The sequence below is a fragment of the Vespa velutina genome, chromosome 5 (assembly GCF_912470025.1).
Source record: "Vespa velutina chromosome 5, iVesVel2.1, whole genome shotgun sequence".
NCBI classification, from domain to species: Eukaryota; Metazoa; Arthropoda; class Insecta; order Hymenoptera; family Vespidae; genus Vespa; species Vespa velutina.
Genome location: NC_062192.1, coordinates 5,162,082 through 5,169,581, shown reverse-complemented (window position 1 = coordinate 5,169,581; position 7,500 = coordinate 5,162,082). Strand labels below are relative to the sequence as shown.

Sequence of the window (7,500 nt, the reverse complement as noted above, 5' to 3'; positions counted from 1 at the left end):
ACTTAATCAAATTATTAAAATTTATTCGAACTAACTTACAATATTTTCTTAGAGATAAGATTAGATAAGATATATGCTATTTTAATGTAATCATTATAATTAAATATTTAAAACATAATATATGTGTATAACGTTAAAACGATGTTCGATAAAATTCGAACAAATTAATCACGTTAATTTGAAATTTATTAATGAAAACGAAAAGACACGATAGATAGAAGAAACACGATTCTATGATCATTTACGATCATCACTGGTTACGAGGTATATGATATTAAGAGAATTGTATCTATCGTCTTTCCGGTACCTTTCAATCTTAATTCCAACAAATGATACGTGCCATTCGCCGCCAATGCGTAAGTGTGTTCGCACATATGCACGTTTAACAGTGATTCGCGTTTACTCCCGTTGCGATTTACCAACTTAATCCATTGTATTCTCTTATCTATAGTCGAGTAACGTGTAACGTGTAACGTGTAACCTATATCAAAAGATAAATTAGAGATAGAAACGTTATAGATAATAGATAGTTACAATGTATATATATATATACGTATGATCCGAGTATATATTTATGACGAAAAATCGAACGATTTCGGATATATACGAGAAGAGGAACAATGTAATGATAAGTTACGTCGTCTTTTTGTACTCTTGTTTGATTAAACAAAAAAAAAAAAAAAAAGAGAGAGAGAGAGAGAAAAAAGAAAGAAGATAACGCGAACGTAACGTGAATCCAAAGTAACGAAAGAAGAATTTGATCCGCACGACGACATGTTGTTTAAGATTAATTACTTCATACGTTACATGCGCGTTACAATTAATTGATATTTTTTTGTATCCGATAAAAGAGGGATGTAACGCTGATGAGTGATTCTACAGCAGTAAAAAGAAAAAAAAGAAAAAAAAAAAAGAAGTAATCGATCGATGACTCGCTGGTAAAGATTAATTAGTTTATACATTGTACAATTAATAAAATATATAAGTTTTTTCTTTGATAAGAGAACCTAATGTTGAAAGTAATATAAAAAATTTGACCAATTATCAATACGCTATATATATTACAATTCATTTATAGATTTAATATTCAATAAAAGAAAAAAATTGTAACGTTGACAGGAGACTTCGAAATAACAAAAAAAGGACTCGATCGACGTCGTAATACTTAAAAATTAATTAATTCATACGTTATATGTTGTCAAATGACAATTAATTCATACGTTTTATGTTCAATGGAATAAGAAGTACGTGACGTCGATAAATAGTTCTGAAGTAGTAAAAAAAAATTATTCAATCGACGATAGTGCTACTTAAGATTAATTAATTTCTACGTTACATACAATTAATTTATGTTTTAGGGTTGATAAAAAAAAAAAAAAAAAAAAAAAAAAAAAAAAAAAAAAAAGAAAGAAGAAAAAGATTATAACGTTAATTATTGATTTCAAAAGTAAATGTGACAAAAAAAAATAAAAAAAAAAAAAAAATAAAAAAGAAAGGTCAATCAACGAATAAAGATGAATTTTAATTTATAGATAACATATAATACAAATGAAGAAACAATAAGAGAAGGATTCGAGATTGAGAGTGGTAGAAAGTCAAATGAAAAATGTCAATCTCCCCTTTGCTTGATCACAGTCGAGTGAGTTCATTCAAAGATTCTTAACTCGTTGTTACCCGGTAAAGGCTTCGTGTTCATTGTCGAGTGAGTTTCTCCTATGTTGAATCTCCATAGAGATCATTAAGCTGGTCGTGTATCTTAATGAAGCGACAAGAAGCTTCGTACGCGTGAGACACCCACGCGGAATCACGACACGTAACGCCTTTATCGTCGAAAAACTCGATTAACGTAGCGCACTTCGTTGGAGCATGCATAGAACACGCAAATACATTATTCTACCGAAGAATAGGGAAAATTTATTTCGATAGCGATATAACAATAAACTTTATAATGTACTCTATATATCTCAGTGAGAAATATATACAAATATATTGTACGTACGTATGTATATATATATATATATATATTGATCTTTTTTCTTGACAAATTGAAATATGGTTTACGGGGTGTATCTATAATCATTTTAAAGAAACCTCTCGACGCGTTAAAGATTGTTGACCTCGTTTCAAGATTTCTCGAGTTTTTCCTGATTACCTCTGTAATTTTCTCTCTCTATCTCTCTCTATCTCTCTTTTTCTTTTTCTTCCTTCTTCGTCTTTGATACAAACGACACTCGTAACATTATTGAGTTTTCTATAGGAACACGATTGCCAAGTACCGAGATTCGTTAGATACGTATATATCTATATCCTCTAATGACACGCTCGAGCATCGTCCACTCTAATTGGTTCTACGCTTGGAAATTGATTATTATGCTTTTTGTTACGAGCCAGCATGATTCCTTTACCAAAGAGAAAGAAAGAAAAAAAGAAAGAGAGAGAGAGAGAGAGAGAAAGAGGGAACAGCGGTCGTTCGTAATCGAAAATTTTCCCTTTTGTATAGCAATAGAATGCCTTTCTTTGATATTACAATGATACCAATGAATGCCAGGTGTTGAACAATCTATAGCCTATTCGTTTTGAAAAAGTTCTCTATGGAAGGAAAGAATTATTGCTAATTATCGATAAATGAAATAATCCATTCCCGTCCTATCAAACAAATCATTCAAATTATTCTTAAATATTTATATAAATATATAATAAATTTAAATAAAAAAAAAATATGACTTTGATTTTGAACGATAATTTATACGGAACATAATAATAACAATCGTTCAAAGTAATCGATCCTAATATAACATTATATTGGAAAACAGAAGCGATTTTTCCAGCAATAAGAAAATATGGTTATAGTGAACTTTATTAGGTTCAGTAAAGGACTAACGTACGCCTACTATATGAATAATTGCTAGAGAATTGAAGGTATATATGTACATGTCATAAACGTCGATATCTATCGACATGCATTACGTAAGTGACACAGATGGCTTTTGTCCGGCTTGTTATTGTCTCCTATGCAATTGATATAACCTTGTTACTTACACGTTTTTCCCCCACGGCAAAAAGACTTTGCCTTTCTTATTTAGCATAGAATCATTCAAATATCAAAAATATATTAGTTATATCATGAATGAATAAAACGGAATTTATTTCTGTTTTTTTTCTTTTTTTTTTTTTTTTTTTTTAAATAACGCGATATGAAAAATCAAGCAATTCGAAAATTCGTAAGAGAATAAAGGGAAGAGAGAGAGAGAAAGAAAGAAAGAAAGAAAGAAAGAAAGAGAGAGAGAGAGAGAGAGAGAGAGAATTTCGAGAATCAAGGCGAAACCATATCAAATATTTCGTGCGTCTCTACATAATACGTGTATGCATCTACGTACGTACGTATGTATTTACATACGCCGCGTATTTCTATATACATATTTCCCGTATGCTCATATACGATTCTCTCTATTACGAGCAAATAACAGAATTCCGTGCCGTAAATTACGGATCAAGTATCCGACTATCGTCGGCTTGCTCGATGGAAAAATTCATAATTAAACCGGTAATCGGATCGACGTATGCGCTCTGAATTTGGAGTGGAGACTATTTATATATTTTTCTAATAATCACCATCATCATCATCATCATTATCATCAACATCATCATCATCATCATCATCATCATCATCATCATCATCATCATCATCATCATCGTCATCATCATCATCATCATCATCATCATCATCATCATTATCATCGGAATATAATGAGAAATTAAGAATTAGATGAAATAATAAAAGCTTCTGATAGACGATGATTTATTTTACTTTAAATTCTTTGCATGTCGGAATCATAATGTTGATTGGTCGTAGATAACGATCGTTCTAATGATAGAAATTAGAAGAGAACCGAATTAGTCGAGGTAAAGAAATTAACAATAAAAGGAGTAAAAAAAAAAAAAAAAAAAAAAAAAAAAAAGAAAGAAAGAAAGAAAGAAGAAAGGTGCTCAAATATCCTGAGTCTGTAGAATTTCGTATACTTTTATAACGACTACTTTCGAAGATAGGCAGGTAGGTATATCTTAACAACCGACTTCGTGCTTCCTCGAGCGCATCGGGTAATATTCGAAACACCTGCCCCTCGATTATAAATGTAAATTGTTTTAATTAGGTAATTACCTTCTATGAATGTGGATGTTAACGATAAAATTGATATATTTTTTTCTATACTTATCACAAAATCAAATCGATAAATTTATTGTTCTGAAATTAATACGAAAAATATTAGAAAAATTCTTCAATTCGATTTTAACGTTTATGCTCTCTCTCTCTCTCTCTCTCTCTCTCTCTCTCTCTCTCTCTCCCTCCCTCTCTCTCTCTCTCTCTCCCTCCCTCTCTCTCTCTCTCTCTCTCTTTTTATCTCTCGTTATTATACGTACGTAAAAATAAAAAGCACAAACCACGTAAGTGGATACAATATATAAAAATACAAACATTTATTAGGATTTTACATTTTAAATATCATTCCATGATTTCTCCAATTTTGAAATATATATTTATGTATATAATACGTGAAAGTGACCACGTTATCATCATTTTTAATTTGCGATAATAAAATAATAAATAAATAAATAAATAAATAAATAAATAAATGGAGCTACTTTTTGAAGTTGAAGCATCTTTCATAATAATTTGTAATTTCAATTAATTGTAAAAAAAAAAAAAAAAATAAAAGAAAGGGAAAAAAAAAGAAATACAAATAAATATACGAAATCTGATCAATTCTATGGATTTTGATAAACGATTGATCATATATACATGATCATATATACATGATCACTGTATAAACATATGAGAATAATTTTACAATGATTTTCGAAAGAAAAATTCAAATTCGATTAATTCAAGGATCATCCGTGAGTTTGGATGAGAACCTAAGAGAAAACCAAAAAGGACAAAGCGGGCCAAAGAAGTCGCCCAGTAAGCGTCCCCTCGTGGACGATCTCAGGAGGTCGGAGCGAAGGGGCGCGAAACTTGCAACCCTCTCCCCTCTAAGAAAAAGAGAGAGCGAGAGAGAAAGAGAGATAGAGAGAGAGAGAGAGAGAGAGAGAGAGAAAGAGCAAAAAAGAAAAGAAGAGAAAAAGAGCAGTCTTGAATGGTCGAAAATTTAAGCGCAAAAAAATGAGAAAGAGAGAAAGAGAGAGGGAGAGAGAGAAAGAGAAAAGGAAAGAAGGAAAAGAAAAGGAAATAGAAAAGCTGTACGCACATGGTCTTGAATACTCAAGCGACTATTAATGGTCACGCTTGCGAACGGAAATTCATCGATTTATCGACGCACACACACATACACACCACACATACAAATATATATATATATATATATATATATATATATATGCATGCATGTATGTATGTATGTATCTATGTATGTATGTATGTATGTATGTATTTATTTATTCTCTCTTCCTCTGTCGATCCTTTTCCTTGTACTAAGAGAAAGAGTGAAATAAAGAGAGAAAGAGAGAGAGAGAGAGAGAGAGAGAGAAATAGAGATAGAAAAAAGAGAGTAGATGGGTAGAGTACTCAAGCACAAAGAGGAACTAACCTTCACGCTCTTCGAATCGATCACCGGTGGCCGAGGAAAGCGCGTCGCTGGGAAAACAATCACATAATGCACTGGACACTTTGTGTACACGAGAGCCCACTGCTGGTTCCTTTTTCTTTTTTTCTTTATTCTCTATCTCTCTTTCTTATTATAAAACTTTCTTAACCTTTCCAACGTTCTTTTTTTCTTCCTCTTCTCGTAAAGAGTAAAAAGAAACAACCGATCGTAGTAACGTTTATGTATCTAAATGTATATATATATATATATATATATATATATATATATATATATATATGCAATTAGTTAATGCCCAACGAAAATTGCCAAGGTTGATTCAACGACGACGATGACGATGACGATGACGATGACGATGACAAGAAGGACAAGTAAGGACGAGAGGAAGATCGGCTCTCTCGTTCTTTCACTTATATTTCTCGGTCTCACGACCTTTCTTTCCCCCCCCTCTTTCTTTCTTTCTTTCTCTTTCTCTATCTCTCTCACTCTCTCTCTCTCTCTCACACACACACACACACACTCTTTTTCTCCCCTTCCAAATACTAGCAGAAGGAAAACAATAAAACTGCACGAAGTGTCGAGGAGCCTGAATATCTCTTACTCCCTTTTTCTCTCTCTCTCTCTCTCTCTTTTAACTGATCTTATCGTCCCTTCTTTCTGTCTTTCTCTTACTCGTTCACGCGCGTCTCGAACGCACCTGTCAAACGCGCAAAGGCGTAGGAACGAGGGATCGTTAGGGTCGGGGAAAAGAAAGGGGGAGGGAAAAAAAAAAAACGGGGGAGGCGTGTTATTCGTTGGTAGTACACTTTTTCCTCGTCATAATCGGCGTGCTAACCATGAGCCGGCTTTTTTCTTCCCCCGTGTTCGTGTATGTTTTCTCTCTCTCTCTCTCTCTCTCTCTCTCTCTCTCTCTCTCTCTCTCTCTCTCTCCGTGTGTGTGCCTGCGTGTATTACTTTTTTTTTGTTGCTTTTCCTTTTCTACGATCTTTCCTTTAATTTCTCTGTATTAAGGAAAAAGTTAGAGAAAAAAAAAAAAAAAAAAAAAGAGAGAGAGAGAGAGAAAGAAAGAAAGAAAAAGAAAAGGAAATGTAAAAATTAATTACTTCGTGGAATTACGATGATGAAAAAAGACAGGATGGATGGATGGATGGATGGATGGATGGATGGATGAAAGGATGGGGATGACAGAAATGGCAAATTTAGAAAGAAGATGCAGACTAGGACGCGACCGAGCGTCGTCTTCTCTTCTCAAACGCGGACGATAACAATGGCGGCGTCCGATCGGGAGAAACGCCACGAGAAGAACTCGTCGTCGTAACGGATTCCAAGCGCACGAACAACAACATATAAAGCGACCGGCTTCAAAGCGCACCACCAGTTTAAGTATCAAGAGAGAAGATGCCACGGGTATAGTTCGTATATCGCCACGCGCGTACTCGCCTATGACGTATAGTCGTCGTTTACTTGATCTCTTGCGAGTATCACTCTCTCTCTCTCTCTCTCTTTTTCTCTTTCTTTATCTTTATCTTTATCTTTCTCGTTCTCTTTCTCTTGCACTCCTCTATCCCCACTTTTCTTTCTCGTACCCTCTTACAATATTTTCTCTATGTATATTTTATTTTCTCTCTCTCTCTCTATCTCTTTCTCTCTTTTTCTCTCCCACCACATCAAAAGTAACTACCTATCTATCTCTCTTCGTTCGTCTTTCCACCTTCTCTCTTTCTTTCTCTATATCTCTCGTTCGTTCTTTCTCTTTCTTTCTCTCTATTCGCCCGTACGTAGTGAATCTTTTTCCCTCTCTTTCTCTCACTCCCTTTATCTTCTCTCTTTAGGAGCGCTCGCGGTGGCGGCTCTACGAGGACTACGACGACGGACGTTTAGCAAACGATGAAGGGAGGAG

General features: G+C 33.8%; 1 protein-coding gene and 1 long non-coding RNA gene across 2 annotated transcripts in view; both read right to left on the bottom strand.

Moving 5' to 3' along the window:
• Positions 1–7,500, bottom strand: part of LOC124949513 — a 43,990-nt gene that overhangs the window by 35,607 nt on the left and 883 nt on the right. The window lies entirely within an intron of this gene.
• Positions 6,201–7,209, bottom strand: LOC124949518. The gene is made up of 2 exons (XR_007101087.1): positions 6,704–7,209; positions 6,201–6,601 (listed from the first exon to the last, which is right to left on the bottom strand). It is a non-coding gene; the product is annotated as an uncharacterized LOC124949518 (long non-coding RNA).